Below are 18,181 nucleotides of genomic sequence, written 5' to 3' on the forward strand. Positions count from 1 at the left end.
AAATATATATATAGTGACTGTGTTTCAGATATTATGGAATTTGGTTGAAGAGAATTAACATTTCAACTCAACTGTTGAAATGCTAATTTGTCTTTGGTTCGTGCAATCTTTTGTTAATACCGTACCAATCATATGCACTTATTCATAGCTGCTCTACGTATCTCAAGTCTTGTAAATTACTGGTAATTTTTGCTTGAAATAATGGGAAAGATAACGAAGCTATTTGGGTAGATGACTTTGACGATGCACACAAGGAAAATGTTCTCGATGCCAATAGTGATAGCGAATAGTTCTTGGTAAGTCACACAATTTTCAGTTTTTTTCTGAAAACTTTAGTTTTTGAAAATCTCTGCATATATCTCGCACCACGATTTTTTAGCTTTAATTTTGAGAAAAAAGTGAGAGTTATATTTGAGTAAATACGTTAATTTTTTTTAGCTTTCAAATTCTTAAGTATGGATCATTAATTAAAGATTGGATTTATAAAACCCACAAAAGAGAGCAATATAGCAAATACAAGCAGCTCTAAGCAACAAGAAAACGTTGATATCGCATCTGGATCAAATGAAATTGATAAGGGTGTGTCGTCTAACATCTCTAGAGAACCAACTAGGAAAAAGATGAAAAATCTTCATAAGAAGTATCAGGTTACAATGATGGAAACTAGGACTCATCCTGTCAACCTTGGACAACTGCTCAGAATCTGCCAGCTGAATATAGAAAGTATCAGCAGGGCTAAGAGTGAATGTCTTACTAGACTTCTTAATGACAACAGAATTGCCATTGCCATCATACAAGAAGTCCATGCAAGCAATGAGTTGCAACTACGAGAAAGAGGCTCCATTCTGGGTTTCAATTTTATAGGAGCTACATACATCAGAGGTATGGGATAGCCACTTATGTCCGAAATTCACTCACCAAAGTCTGTTTCATTTCTGATAGTGATGTTAACGACTAAAAAATAATTAATATCTACAAGCCACCATCTACAAGCTGGCCTGATGAAGTTTAGTCAGCCTTAATACACCCTGCTGTTTATATTGGAGACTTTAGCAGTCATCATACTCAATGGGATCATAGAGAAACTGATGCAAATGGTGCCAAGCTAGTCAAGTGGCAGGTGCAAATAACATACAGCTTATTTTCAATCCCAAGGATAATTGCACTTTTAACTTGGCTAGATTGAACAGTGGCACCAAGCCTGACATGTTTTGTTACAACCAATCAAAGAGACCTCCCAGTGCCAACCAGCCTTCATGTTATAGGAAGATTCCACACAGCTAACACTGAGGTGGGCCCTCAATAATCAATGCCACGGAATTTTTCCAAGGCAAACAAACTGGTACAGCTTCTCATCAGATCTAGATAAAAATGTGTGCTGGATTCCACCACAATCTAGTAACTACTGAAGATTTGTGAAAATAGTAATATCTACAATCAAAAAACATCCCTAGCGATGCTAGAAAAGAATACATACCTGGCTGAAATGAAACCAGCAAAGCACTTTATAATGACTTTCTGAATAGCAGACATGTAGACATCGCAAATGATCTTATTGACAGCCTAAATAAAGCTAGAAAGAACAAATGGATTGACACCATCGAAAGGCTGAGCTTTAAAGATTCAAGCAGGAATGGGATCTCTGTCTAAAGGTTTATAGGTATTAGAATCTTCAAGAAGAGTTTTCATTTTATTATTATAATCTTCAGAGTTCAAAGCTACTGTTGCATTCCCTTTATCTGCTTTGTTTATAACGATATTTTTGTCTGATTTTAATTCTTTGAGGGAAGTGTATTCCGTGTAAGGAATACACTTGAAGATTCTAATACTTATAAACCTTTAGACAGAGATCCCACTTGGCGCGCACACAATAAAACCAATGAAAAAATCTGAATCTCGAAGTGAATGATGACGACATAGTTCAACTCATAGAAAGTGTCCCTGAAGAATTGGCCGAACTGGAGGAACAACATGTTGCAAAAGAGGAAGAATGAGAAAAGGAAGAGGGAAAAGAGAAACAAGAGGTAGTAGTTAAACCATTCACAGTGAAGGGTCTTGAAGAAATGTTCTCTGCAGTTAGCAATGTTCTCAAAATGGCTGAAGACGTTGACCCCAATGGTGAACACTACTTATTAGTAAAAATTAAAGTACGTGATGCATTTACTTGCTATAAACAAACATATGATGAAAAGAAGAAGAGGAATAAGCAAAGCACATTGGACATTTTCAACAAAAAAACAGAGGTTACACCAGAAGAGCCTCAGCCTGGTCCTTCACATGGGGAAAGTAAGGAAGATGTGATTGTGGAGGAAGATTTTGGTGATTATTCTCCTCTTTTATAGTGACAATAATGCATAGTATAGTAGTTTTTATAAGGTTTAAAAATTAAAATGACAGTATACTTATTACAGTATACTTTACAGTTAAGTCCCTAACCTCTATAACTCTATTGATTTAATGTATCGACTTATATCCTGCTGGATGGAATGGAACCCCAACATAAGTTGAAGGATGACTGTAATTACTCCAGGCATCGAGGATATCCTTATCATCAGTTTTTCATGTCATGTATGATTTCTTTTACAGTACTCTTTCCTCCATTTTTAAGCTTTTTCAATCACCTCCAAAACATTTTGCCACCTTCCTGATATCTTCTATACTCTTACCAAAGTCTTCCCTTCTGTTTAGTTACTTTTACACATAACTTAGCTCTCTTATATTTTTCTCTGTATTCTTCTAGGGCTTCTACTGACTTATTCGCTAGGAACCTGCAGTCTGCTTTCTTCTTTTTCAGAACTGCTTTTTTAACTTCTTGTATCCACCATGGTGTTCTTATTCTTCTATTCTTGCAGACTACCTCATCACATGTCTCCCCTGGATGAATCGATCAATCTTTTCTCCATAGTTTGCCAATGCCTCCAAAGTTCTTGTTTTCAAATTGCTTCATTTTTTTCTTGAATAATGTTTGTATAGCTGAGTTTACAGTTCAGCTGTAAAAGATGCTCAATTTTAATTATTTTTAAAACTTTCTTACATATTGTTCTTTTCAATCCGATAGTCATTACTATCCTATATGAAACTAAGTGATAATCACTTCCAATTTCAAATCCTCTGTATGCACTTGTATCCTGAACAGCAGAAAGATAGATACACAGTAACATAGTAAATTAGTCTCTTATTTTTTCCCTCCATGTGAACTTATACACATCTTTATGTTGGAAGATGGTTAATAATGAACAGTCCATATCCTGAGCAGAAATCCAACAGGTATTTATCATTATTAATCATGCCCTTTTCTCCAAATTTTCCCAAAACGTTTCTGTGTGACTGGTGGGATTCATTCGTTACTCTGCTGTTTAGATCACCTACAAGGATAACTTTTTCTATTTTCTTTATGTCAACTGCCTTCTCTGATGACTCAAAATATTCCTCCACCTCTTTCTTAGGAGAACCTCCTGTTGGACATAGGCACAAATAAGTCTCATTGACTTGGGTGTTGAAAGTTTTGCTTACACTTGGATAAAGGATTAAATTAAATTTATTATAGTCTAACTAAGTGGGAAAAAACTTCCAACATCTTTCTCTAATCCAGAGTAATTTAATAAGGTGAGACACCTTTCTGGCAACTCGTATATGACTTCTCCGTTACTTCCACCTTAGTATCACCACCTCTGGACCTGGCTCCCACTGACGAGACCTCAATAAAGGTCGAAACCGGTCTGGACAGTGGCCCTTCCCTTAATGCATAGCATTATACATGTCCACAAGGAGATGTGCTTTGTATTATAGGAGATACTAAGACAAGTGATGAGATTAGTCTACCTTTACCACGAGTTGCCTCAGTTCAAGCGCAAACTTTGTTTGCTTACACTTGGATAAAGGATTAGACTAAATTTATTAAAGTTCCCATTGTCTGTTTTCCTATTTTGAAATTTTTCCCACATAATTCTATTGAAAGCTATTCCTACTCCTTCGTTTCCCTGATCATTATTGCCCAAATATAGCACACTATACTGATTATTTAGTATCTCCCCTGTTTTAATCATCTTTATCTCAATAATGCTAATTATGTCCATGTGGTACATTTTCTGTTTTCTGCTAATTCAATTTTCTCTCTGTTGAGGATTCCTATCACCAATTCTTCTGACACTGGGTTCTTCTAGATGCTGAGTTAGAGTTTGTTCTGGTAGTTTACTTTTCACTGTTTTGACTAATTCCATGATAAAAACAGCAGGGCATCCCCTTGTTTAACCAGGCAATGCCCCAGCTGGCATGTAACATCTTATCATGGAGTACCATCATGTTTATTTCGGGTTTAAGCCAATAGAGAGTAAAATTTGATTGGGTAAGTTCCATATTGCTAGCCTATCCTCATTCATTCAGTACCCATTGGTACTTACTGGGTGTACCACATGAAGGATTGCATATTAGATCGTTGTTTTAAGGATACTTGCGACATAAGACTGAATGATATAATCACGTAATCACAAGAAAGATATTTATTTAACCAAATATTTCGGTCTGGAAATAGCAGACCATCGTCGGTGGTATTACAAGAACAGTTTAAAAAATATACAAGCTAGAATACTAACAATAGATCGTTGAAATTAGAACATGCCGCGTGATGTTATATCACTAAGTATGAAACGAAATATTTTGAAGTAGAAACATGATTGAATTTGCTATTAAAAAAAAAAAAAAAATTAATGAGTAATCTTGATTAGGCTTTCCCAGATTTTTGATATAGATATGCAGTCATTACGATTCAGGTTGGGATGATGGAGCCCACGCTTTCCTTGAACAAACGTTCGAACCTGTAACGGATAAATATTTGGTTAAATAAATATCTTTCTTGTGATTACGTGATTATATCATTCAGCATATTAGATCAGAAGCCCAGTTGGTTCTCTGCATTACTTAAAGATGATTTATAGGTCTCCTCCCCAATGGTTTTGATGATTTTTTGGCATGCTAACCTAACCCAACCCAACCCTGACCATGTTGCTAACCTCCAAATTGGAGAAGCTACTTCAGAAGAAGTAAAAGTTATAAATAATTCCTAAAAGAAAAGCTTATGTGATCTGAATCTGGAAAATGTGCAACGCTAATATAAGGTGTTATAAAAGATATATTTCGGCGATTACACCACATTTTTTTATTCAGTTATTCAGTTATATAAAACACTGAAATAATATTGAAAGTTTATTTTTCACTTGGTTAGAGTATAATAAATTTAGTTTAATCCTTTATCCAAGTGTGAGCAAACAAAGTTTCGCCTGAAAGTATCTTCAGGACTGAGTTAAGGTGGTACAACACCAGGACAACTCGTTGCAAAGGTGGAGCAAGCTACCAACACTCCTATCTCGGTATCTCCTATAGTGTTTTGCATTATAGGAGATACCGAGATAGGAGTGTTGGTAGCTTGCTCCACCTTTTTCACTTGGTTAGAGTATAATAAATTTAGTTTAATCCTTTATCCAAGTGTTGGTATCTTGCTCCACCTTTGCAACGAGTTGCCCTGGTGTTGTACCACCTTAACCCAGTCCTGAAGATACTTTCAGGCGCAAACTTTGTTTGCTCACACTTGGATAAAGGATTAAACTAAATTTATTATACTGAAATAATAGTTCCCGACAAGTTTCGTAAATCGTAGGATTTACATCTTCAGGGGGTAAATTGTATAACTTAAAGTTTAAACAAGAGAATTAATAAACACAAATCATAACTGTCTAGCTATTCATAAAACTCAAATAACAGAATGCAGATATATAACATTATTGAAGTTGAACAATACTGGACGATGTCACGTGTTCTTGTTCTCGTTCATATAGTCCAAGCTCAGATTGAGGTAGATTTTTCATTAGAGCTGACCACACTTGATGGAGAATTAAACCTTGATTTTTATTGCATTGGGTTGGGTTTTTTAGCATATTAGCAGCTTATTTAAATTTTCTTATATAACTGTTGTTTTCTATGTATGACATTGTGGTTTTTTGCCAGAGTACATCGTGTCCAGTGGAAGTGGTATGGAAAGCAAGACCTGTTTTTTGTTCTCTTTTGTATTGTACGTCCTTTTGGTGTTCAATAAAAAATCTACCTCAATCTGAGCTCGGACTGTATGAACGAGAACAAGAACACGTGAGATCGTCCAGTATTGTTCAACGTCAATAACGTTATATATCTGCATTCAGTTATTTGAGTTTTATGAATAGCCAGACGGTTATGATTTGTGTTTATTAATTCTCTTGTTTAAACTTTAAGTTATACAATTTACCCCCTGAAGATGTAAATCCTACGATTTACGAAACTTGTCGGGAACTATTATCTCAGTGTTTTATATAACTGAATAACTGAATAAAAAAATGTGGTGTAATCGCCGAAATATATCTTTTGAAACAATTAGCCACAGAAGTCTACGCCTGCAATAAGGTGTTATATTTAGTTAAACAGAATGCAAGAGGAAGGGTTAGCAAAACAAGTGTTTGATTCCAGGATGACAGGAAAGAGACCAAGAGGAAAATTAAGATGTAGGTGGAATTGATGCCAGTTAAATGCTTTAGAAGACTGAAGACTGAAATATAAGATCTGACAATATTGGAATTCTGGCATGATACTAATTTGGAGGAAGACTGAAGACTTGACAGAAAATTATTAGTAATGTAACACCATATACCTTGTGCATGCATATTAAGAATATGATGACAAAGAAAAATCTAAATGATTAAAAGAAAAATTCAGAAATCTCTCAATCTTTTTTCTAAATCTATACTCTGACATAGTAAAAAGAAAGCAAAACACTCTTTACTTTCATAAAAAAAATAACTAATACCTGGCAATACCAAAAGTGCTCTCACTCTTTCTCTAAAAAACTGCCAGTCAGGCCATATCTGTGCATTATGTTACTTGAGCCATTACTAAATATAGCCATTACTAAACATTGCTATTCAATGCACAAATAACACCATTAATGGTTTGAAATAACACCTTTGACCACATACAGGGCAAGACCATATCCTCAATTCCTGAAAAAAAAATGGCATCTTTAGCTGAGGTACTTGGGACACCAACTTATACATACCTTCAGCTATTTACCTATCTACAGCAATAATCTAAGAGTCATTACTATTAACACCAGCAATTGACTACTGAGATATATCCAATACAGCACTGCAGTCTGATGAGTGAACAGAAAGCAACAAAAAGCAAAGCGATAACTTTTTTATAGATACCTATACAAAAGTTATTGCCTTGCTTTTTGTTGCTTTCTGGCTACAGTTGATGAGTGTAAAATTGGAACATGCACACACACACACACACACACACACACAAACATGCGCAGTGTGTGTGTTTGTGTGTGTGTACATGGTTCCAATTTTACACTCTTCACTGATGATGCATAATATAAAATTAAAAAAAAACAATTTTTTAATAATTTTCAAGTCACAGTTTTCATGAGATTTAGTCAGCATGTATAGAACAAAAAAAATCTTTCAGTAAAAATTATTATTATTATTTTGGTAACTATAATGGAGTCAACAGACTCATCATCATAATGAGCTTTGAAGTTATTTACACTACCTGCATTCACAATGCATGCCAACAATGCATTCCACTAACAAGTAACAACTCTAAAAAAGTATAACACTTTTCTTCACCACATCTTTATACAACTTCCAGGGATGGATTCTCGCTCTTCCCATCTTAACATCCACTCTTTTTATAATTCCTTCTGTATCAATCTGATATAGATTATACAACATACTACTAGCTCATAACATTAAATTACCAATAGACAACTGCATCAGTGCAACTCCCAGTCCTCTACTACTCTGGGTTTACCCACATATAACATATAATAATAGTATACTCTTTTCAAAGGGAGAGCAGTTTCTACAAGCATGTGTGTAGTGGAATAACACTGAAGTTACACTTGATTACACTTGCATCTTTTTACAGAATGCAAATACACAAAGATAAAAAAAATCAGTGAGATACAGTATAATCTGTATATATTATTTACACCATTAAAAGATATAGTTATATATAACACTAATATACAGTTTTATTTATTTATCCTAATGATATATAATTTAACAACAAAGAAAAGATAAAAAAAACAAGTAAAATATTTCAGCTATTTAAGCACAATTTTTTTAGTAAAGATGGCAAATTAAACATGGGAATTGACAACTGCAATTAGCAAAAATGATATGGCAGAAAGTTAACTGGATAAATTTAGATGGAATAAGAGGGAAATTAGCTGTTGAAAGTTTTTTCACTTGGTTATACTATAAATTAAAGATGTAAATTAAAAATTAATTCATCCTTTTTTCAAGCGTAAGCAAACAAAGTTTGCACATGAAGTCACTTCACAACTGGACTACTCGTACATAGAGGCTGATGACTTCACATCAATTGCCTTAGTATCCCATAATGCAACATACATATCCTTATGGACATATATAATGCAATGCATCATTAGAAGGGGCCACTACCCAGACAGTTTTCAACCTTTACTGAGGTCTCAACAGTGGGTGCCAGACGCAGAAGTGACATCAAAGTTGAATGAAATGCAGAAGTCATATTTCCATATACAAGTAGTCAAAAGATTATATTGAAAATTAAAATATTAGGAGAGTAGTCGACACTGCAAGCCAGGAAAGTGTTAGCAGAGTTAATCTCAGGTGGTATGGTCACTTAAACAGAATGGGATAGGAAAGGATAGCAAGACAGGTATTGTCAGGAACAATACCAAGAGGAAGACTAGTATTGTTTACAGCAATATAAAAATTGTTTATAAAAAATATGTACAACCCATGTGAAAAGCGTTCATTCTGCAGATTACAGTTACCAGAAATGCACTATCGTATTAAGCAAAAAGGAGATAGGATAGCATTATCAACTTTCTACTTCCAAATGTCAGAGTCCAGATGTAACATCACTATACAGTAACATCATGTTAATTTGAATGCAGCTCATATTCCAGCTGAAGAATAGGCTTTTATACATAAATATATTTATGTATGTATAAAATTTCTGTATAGTCTACATATATAAACTGTCTGTATAGTCTACATATATAAATTGTCTATATAGTCTACATAGTCTACATGGGTCATGTAGACTATACAGGTGGGTATACAAAAGGACCTGGAGGTAACTGATGTCTGTATGAAAATGTCAGGAACAAAGAGATACAACTTGTATCCTGGGTAAATATGTAGGTATTAGTGAGACCTAGCTATTAGAGACATACTAAATGGTATCTGGTACAGATACCATTTAGTATGTCTCTAATAGCTAGAAATCAGAAGTAAAGTATTTTTAGGAAGGAGAGAGAAGATAGAGGAGAGATGTGTTGCTAATGATATCTGATGGCTTCAGTCCAGTCAGGGTAAAAAGTAATAATTATAATATATTAGTAACAACTGTTCATGTAGCAGTGAGTTGAAAAGTATTTGGTCTGAGGGAAGTCTAACCTAAAACAAATACATGGTGGGATGTTGTTACAGACCTAGTAAATCAGTGACAATGAAATGCATCACCAAATCAGTCTGATTAGTGCTAAATGAGTAATCATCATGGGTGACTAATTATCTGACCAATTAATGTTCCAATCAATGTTCAAATAACTGAAATCTCATAAGAACGAAGGCAAATTTAACGAGCTGTGGAGGGACAATTTCCTCATGCAGCATGCAAAAGAAGGAACATGAGGTCAAAAAGATTATAGTTGGGGGAGGGGGAGGTTGTTTCATTTAAAGATATGACTGTTCTGCCCCTGGCTGGTGACAAGGATCATGTCATACTGACCTAAAAAGTATTTGAGTATATGGATGCTCCATTCAGAAAATGATTGCTGAATTACAAAACAGGAAATGATCAACTGAGGAGAATACTAGGCATGGTCCAATGGTATTGGTTGATACATGCGAAAGAAATCAGAAGTGCATGGCAAGCATTAAAAACAAAAAAACTTAAATTATTTAATATAGGAATGTGTCCTTAGCACTCTAAGAATGAGTAAGGTCATAGGAAATGGATGTGCAATCTCATTAAGCAAGAGATTCTTAAGAAAATGATGCATAAGAAACACTGAGTGCAAAAGAATGATGTCAGTTATGAAAATTATAATAAGGACAAAAGAGCTACAAGTATTGTCCATAAAGCTAAGTCTGCATATGAAAAGAAATTAGCTCTGCAAGTTAAATGCAACCCAAAAGAATTTCATCATTATGCTGCAAAAGAAAAAGAATGAATGTGAAATAATAATTACTGAATGAGGATAGAATGTGGGTGGCAGATATGACTGTCCAACTAATGAGAGCCCATTTTGCTAAGAGCTAGTAACGTGTCATGAGCTCAATGCTAAATCCACTGGACAAGCAAATTCAGGTACAGATACTACCGCATAAATTGAATAATAAATTGAATAAGAAATTAGCAACAGGACTGATGTAGTATCTGTACAAATGCTATAAGTGTTTCACCTGAACTCACAGTGCCTTTGTTGTGGTGTATAAATTTGAGTCTTAAATCTTATCATCACAAATCAGTCTTTGAATTACAATGGTGGTGTAAAGACTGATGTATCTCTCAACTTATCTTGTTATTTTAAATCTTGCAGACTCACATCCCACACCATATATCATTTTTTTAACAGCTATAAATCAGCTAATATCTTATCCAAGTTAATAAAGGGTGGCCCATGTCACAAAGGGGTTTAAGCATATATTTATTATTATTATTTTTTGTTTGTTGTTATAATGAAATACAGAACCCAGAGATTTTTTTATTATTATTATTAGTTATGAAAAACCACATCACGTAAATTCCTTCCATTTTTGGCTTCACGAAGATGGGACCTTTCTACAACATGTTCCACGACAGCTGTACTCACTGCAGCCCTAATTACTGCTTGAATGCTCTTCTTCAGCTGTTATATTGTGTGGGGCTTGCTCAAATACATCTTTTCCTTCAGTTAACCCTACAGGATAACATTTGTGCAGAAATAAGGGCTGCAACAAGTAACATTAACAGCTGTCATGGAGCACATTGTAGAAAGGTCTAGAAAACCAAAAATGGAAGGGATTTACAGATGTGGTTTTTTATAACTAATAAAACAAAAAATCTCCAGGTTCTGTATGTTTTATTATAAAAAAAAAAAAAAAAAAAAAAAAAAATATATATATATATATAGGGTGGCCATAAATTAACTTTCCCTCTTTGGAGGTATCTGTAGCTAAAACTAATACACGGAGATGAATTCTGCAAAAAAAAGATTCAGTACCAAAAGTCGCCGATAGAGGAAATTTTGGCACTGGAAGAGTCAAAAGCAGTCAAATATTTGCAGTAAACGCAGGTAAAAAAGGATTATGCAAATTTTACTGTGCGTACGTGACAGCAGCGCCACCAATTCCACTTAAAAAGGGATTGGGAATTCAGGGAGTTATTAGAATGACTGACGAATTGGGCGCAATATGCGTCCTACCTTGCCTCAGCGTGCTTTACTTATTAAGTTGTTTTACCTTAAACAGCACAATGCCATAGCGGCCCTTCGAGAATTCAGAAGGCTTCATAACCTGCGTACAGGTTCTATGTCAGCTGTAGCACTGAGAGCTATGATTAAGAAGTTTGAAGAAACTGGATCAGTAGGAGTTAGACCTGGCAGAGGATGGAAAGCAGTGCAAGAAGAGACAGTAACAGACGTTGCTACTGCATGTTTGACGACACAGGAACCAGTACTGGTCCAAGCGCTCGTGCCATAGCTCGCAAACTTGATATGGCTTATAATACAGTATGGAAAATCTTACAGAAAATGCTTCACTTCTATCCATATAAGTTCAGTTGTGTGCAAGCACTAACTACCGCAGATTATGATAGGCACACGACCTTCACGATAATGTTTTTTGTCCTAATGTAGGTCGACAATGACTGGCCTTGGAGAATATTGTGGGGTAATGAGGCTCATTTTTATCTGAATTTGTCGGTCAACACTCACAGCTGCAGAATTTAGATATCTGAACATCCCCAAGCGATCCAGCAAGTACCACTGCATTCTCCAAAAGTAACCGTGTGGTATGGCTTCACAGCCACTTTCATAATAGGACCATACTTTTTTGAGCACATTACCCCTACAGGTCCTGTAACCTGCTCCATTACTGGAGAGATTTATCGACGAATGCTGGAAAATTTTGTCATTCCTGCATTGCAGCAAAAACAACGTTTGGATGCCATAATTTTTATGTAGGATGGAGCATGGCCACACATTTAACGTTCAGTACAGCCCCTTTTACGCCAGCATTTCAGTAATGAGAGGGTTCTTTCCGACAGCATGGCTGCCTCGATCCCCGGACATCACTCCATTTGACTTTTGGCTGTGGGGGTATTTGAAATCCGTTGTGTATGTTGGTGGCATTCCCAATTTTGATGTCGTGAAAGAGAACATAAAATGGGCTGTTATGAACATCCAATAAGACTCCTTATGCTCAGCTATAGAGCATGTCACACACTGGATGCAATTTGTTGTACACAAGAAAGGTCAGTGCATTGAAAATCGTGTATGTGGTCCCGGGGACCCTGATTCTGATGAATAAAACATTATTTCCTGTGAGTTCATCACTACATTAATTTCTGTGTTTCTCGCAAGTTGTTGTTTTAGTTTAATTATTATTATTATCATTGTAACGTGCACATATCCAGCAGGAATGAGTGACACAGCTGTCGCTTACACCGTCGAAATGTTATTATTCCATTTTATCTGCTTTTAATGTAATTATCTGCATGTTTTCGGCTCCACCAGTGCCAAAATTTCCCTTATCAGCAACTTTTGGTATTCTTATTATTTTTTTTTTTATTATTATTATTGTTCCGGGCAACTCTAAGGAGTCGACAGACTCATCGAGGGAGGCCCTAACATCATGTCAAGAACAACTATTTGACATTGACACAGTATCTATCATACCTTGCCTTGAACTCGTTCACGGTCGTAGCACCCACAACAGACTCTGGCAGCTTATTCCACTCATCCACCACTCTCCAAGTAAAAAACCTAGCTCTAACACCCCTGCTAACCACATTCTTGTCCAGCTTCCATGTATGGCCCCTAGTCCTCCCACCACACGTCCTATTCTCAAAATTATCATCTGGATTAATCTTATAGAAACCCTTCAGTAATTTGAATGGCACAATCATATCGCCCATTTTCCGCCTATCGTCCAATCTCTGCAACCCGCAAATCTTCAACCTATTCTCATAAGGTTCATTCCACAGACCTTCTATCATCTTGTTCACTCGTCTCTGGATCCTCTCCACTTCCTCCCCATCACGAAGAAACCCTGGTGCCCATAACTGGGCACAGTAGTCCAGATGGGATCTTATCAAGGCTCGATACAGAGGAACAACGACTTGTTTGTCTCTGCATGTTAAAGTATTTTTCAGAAGCCAAGTGATTTGATGAGCAGATTTAGCCACTTTTGCAATGTGCCCTCTAAACTTCAATTCCCTATCCACCAACGCTCCCAAATCCCTGGCCTCATCAATCTCCTGGAGTACGGTTCCACCAATGCAATATACTGCTGCTATTCTTTTCACCCCAAAGTGCATAACCTTACACTTTGCCAGATTAAATTGACATCCATTTTTCCTAGCCCAGTCCTCCAAACTAACCAAATCATCCTGTAAAATTTTGTGCACTCACAATTGCTCTACCCAACTTTGCATCATCAGCAAACAAGTGAACACTTCCTCTCAAATCCTTTCCTATATCATTGATGAACAAATTGAAAAGCAGTAGTCCAAGAACAGAGCCCTGCGGCACACCTCTAGTCACAAGCCGTCTTTTAGACTCCACTCCTGCATAAACCACTATCTGGTATCTCTCCTTCAACCACCCTCCTATCCATCTCACCAACCCTATATCTATCCCCATCTGCTCCAGTTTACTGATTAGGGTTCCATGTGGTATCATGTCAAAGGCCTTGGCAAGGTCCAGTAGTATCACTGTAAACCCATTACCCCTATCCAGTTCAGCCGTCACTGTGTTACAAAACGTGAGCAAGTTACTGAGGCATGATCTACCCTTCACAAAACCATGTTGTCCCCCATACAATATCCCATTTTCATCTATCCAATCCTGTATTCTTTTCTTGACTACTTTCTCTAAGACCTTGACTATGATTCCTGATATGCTAATTGGTCGGTAATTTACAACAGCAGTCTTGGAACCACCTTTATGCAGTGGAACTATTTTCTCCTCTTTCCACCCCCTCGGGACTAACCCAGACCTGAGACTCAAATTAAACAAAATGGTCACGAGTACTGACAATTCTTTAGCTGCTTCTCATACGACACGAGCTGGTATACCATCCAATCCCACAGATGTATTGACATTGAGGTTATGCAACAGACTACTCACCTCCACTTCATTCACCACAATTCCCGTATAATCTACTGGTTTATTCGTTTCTGCAATGTCACCACCTGGATGATATATTCTTGCGAAGTGCTCACTCAGTAACTCAACTATATCAACTGATTCAGTTACCTCCCTACCATCGGCATTCTTTAAAATCATTCTGCCATGTACATTTTTCCTTTTACTTGCTACATATCTAAAAAACTGTTTAGGATTCTCATTAGCCTGTATGGCCAATGTTCTTTCGTAATCCTTTTTTGCTTTTCTTACCAATAGTTGTTTCTTTTTTTGCAGCTCAAGCTTAATGGTGTTATTCATCCATTTAACATTGTGGGCTAAGATTAGCCGATTTATAGCTATTAAAAAATGGTTATGTTGAGTGTTAGTTAGTCCGCAAGATTTAAAATGACCAGTTTTGTACCCCAGAGATCATTCTTTGGTCCAATATTATTCAATCTTTACATTAATCACATTGGGAATGAATTGACATCAGACTTCTGTTTGCTAATTATTCAAAGACAGGCAGGGTAATCAGCAATGCAATTGCCAATCTTGGAGTTTTAGCAGATAGGAAGCAGAAGTTCAAGGAGCTATGTAACAAAGACTACAAATCAGGGGTGTACTTATGAACAGGTGCACAAGGGCTCTAGCTTGGGACCCTGGAACATTAATGCCAATTTAAGGGGCCCACCAGCCTCAGGAAAAGTGTAAGTATGACTCTGCTGCAAATAATACAAATCTGAGAATAATTGCAATGCTGAAATGAAGATGACATGTAAGGATAAGGTAGTCATTTTACCTCTTTAGAATGTCTTGATATGACCTCACCTGGACTTTTGTGCCCAATTTGGTCTCTTGGTTTCTTTGGTGATGCAGATACAGTGGAGAAGATGCAAAAGTGGACTGTGGAATATAGATTATGAGGACAGATTGAGAATTTGTGGACTGCAGATATTAGCAAACAGGAAAAAATGGGTGATATGATTGAGACTTACAGATGGTCATACAGGATAACAGTTGATGGAGATACAGTCAACTGTATGGAGTGTGGTCAAAGTAGTCAAAGAGGGGTGTGAGAGGCAGATTTCCCCTCATAAGTGGTGCATAACTGAAATGGCTTGCCTTTATAAGTGATGAGTGCAAGTAAGGCGAATGAATTCGAGAAAAGGTATAACAATAGGTATGAGTGATATGTGGCCTCCTTCGATGAGTCCCTGATTCCTTGGTAGTAGTAACATGGTTAACAAATATTACAAAGATAATTTTCATCCTGTGAAAAATACAGGATATTATTCTATTTTGTGTGGTTAGCACAAACTTAGTAATACTGTTAATGTACTGCCACAGGAATTTGCATGACCACCAAATTCTACACTTTCCAAAGGATGGCACTGCACAAAACCAATTTTTCATAGATGATTTTTGTTGACCACAAAAACTGGTTTTGTTCAATTACAAAATCTATCTTTTGTGTTACAGCATCATGAGTAGTTGAGGTAACAAAACTAAATAAAATGTAAATCATTATGACAGCAATTTGTGATATCATAGCACTCAATATATTTTATGTTATTTTTTATCTAAATCAAACTAAAATAATGCATTCTTACTACAGTTAAACAAGGCTTCATTTAGAGATATGTACCAATGAAAATTACAAAATTTTACATTTTTAATTCATAGGTTATAAAACATATATCTGTTTTTTAACCGCATGCTATGGACTTCACTGTGCATAGTTTTTATGAATATCGTGTTTTCATTTCTGTGGTATGAGACCACCACTCTGCTTACTGGGGGGGGGTGTCCTGATTTAGCTTGAAAAAGAGGTCCTCTCTTAAGAGTAGATTGCCCAGATTAGTCCTAACCCTATTCACGGTAATAATGAGCTTGGCTAACAGCCTTTCATTGGTGGAAATGACAAAACTAATAAGTAAGTAAAATCTCCAACGTTACAATTAATGTTCAACTATAACACTCAATCCATATTATTGATGTAATAGAGAAATGCTCAATTAATTAAGGAACATAAATTAAAATTACATAAGCAAAGTGGGTATTAATTATTTCAAAGCCGAATGTAGAAACTATGAAAGTTTTGTAAGTTAAGAGAGCAAAAACTCTCACACTAAGGAACTTGAAATGTCAGAGAAATGTATTTTTCGTAAAAGAATTTCAAATTCCTTAGTACTGAACGAGAGTTTTTGCTCTCTTAAGGTTTCTGTCAGGTCTCTCAAGAGAACCAATCAGTTTGAAACAGCTGTCAGGCCAGTGAAACCTTATCAAAAATGGAAAAAGGTGAATACATAGATACCTGGGCAATATCTATGTCTTTTAAGTAGTCCACACTAAGGCAACTCAGGGATGCCAAAAAAGGTATTCCCGCAAGCTCTCTGGTTAACTTACAAAACTTTCATAGTTTCTACATTTGGCTTTGAAATAAAGCTGGAACTAATATCCACTTTGCTTATATAGTTTTACATTGCCAAACTAGCCTTTTGGCTCTTTATTTTAGTAATAAATTAAAATAAATACAACTTTAAGTTTCCAATATCGCAGCCATGTGACAGAATCATTCAGTGATACAAGTATTAACATAAGCACACAGGATGAAACTCACAATTTTGGAGTCCCTAGTAACACAACTGTTCCTACAGTACATCTTCTGATGTTCTGTAGGAACAGTTGGTTATGGTTATGGTCTTGGAGAGTGTTTAAGCTAGCAGAGTCAGTAGAAAAACAAATGCAGTAGAATCTCGCTAATCCGAACTAATAAATACCGTGCTTGTTCGGATTTGCGAATTTTTCCAAGAGACAACAATAACTAGTGTTTAAGACAAAAATAATCAGATTCAAATGGTACATCAATTTAATTCTGTAAATAAATTAACCGAAAGAAAAAAGCTACTGTACTGTAATGTAATACAAAAAAATAATATAGTACACAAGTTTATTTCAGTAAAAAATTTAATTTGTATGTACCTGTATTGTTGTGGATTCTTTCTGAAAGCGTTTCTGAAATGCAATTTAATAAAATTGCATTTCAGTAAGGCTTTACGCAAATTAAGTACGTAACTTAATTTGCATACACAATATCACTTTCTTGTACACAACACAAAACAAAGTTTCACAAATTAACAGAAAAAAAAAGTTTTTTTATTTCTTTGTAAAAAAGTCACTGATTTACTTTTGCTTCTTGGAAGCTAAACTTTTTTCGAATGCTTCTTCTCGGAGCTGCATTAGCAACAAAATTTTTGGAATGGCATATCATTCTGCTTAGCCCATTCTATACATATATTAAAACTGTCAGCAGCATCTTCATGTTTTACTTTTATTTTCTTCGAGTTCTTTTGAATTCACTTTCGGTTCTACCTGTAATCCATTTCGTAACATCTGTTTGTGAAATTTCATCATCTGGATTTATACAGTATTTTTAACCAAATTATGCAAGTTTTGAATTTCCTCTTTTTGTGTATATTTGTGATTCTTGCCGACAATACAGTACGTACTGTACTGCATAAAAAAGCAAACGTGAACACATAATAAATCAAAATAGGCCTCCAGTATAACCATACAATCGACAGTATGAAAAAATTCTGTACTGTAATAATAATAAAATAAATAATAATTATTAAATAAAAATAATAATACACAAAATAATAATACGTAATAAATAAAAAATTTTTTCTTTCAAACTGCAGTTCGGATTACTGGAGGGTTTGGACTAAAGAGGTTCGGATTAGCGAGATACCACTGCACAAAAAT

General features: G+C 35.7%; 1 protein-coding gene across 2 annotated transcripts in view; it reads right to left on the reverse strand.

Moving 5' to 3' along the window:
- Nucleotides 1–18,181, reverse strand: part of Mo25 (calcium binding protein Mo25) — a 322,108-nt gene that overhangs the window by 200,478 nt on the left and 103,449 nt on the right. The window lies entirely within an intron of this gene.

This window comes from Typopeltis vanoorti, chromosome 24 (genome assembly GCF_054136105.1).
Source record: "Typopeltis vanoorti isolate ZY-2024b chromosome 24, IOZ_Tvanoo_1.0, whole genome shotgun sequence".
Classification (NCBI taxonomy): domain Eukaryota; kingdom Metazoa; phylum Arthropoda; class Arachnida; order Uropygi; family Thelyphonidae; genus Typopeltis; species Typopeltis vanoorti.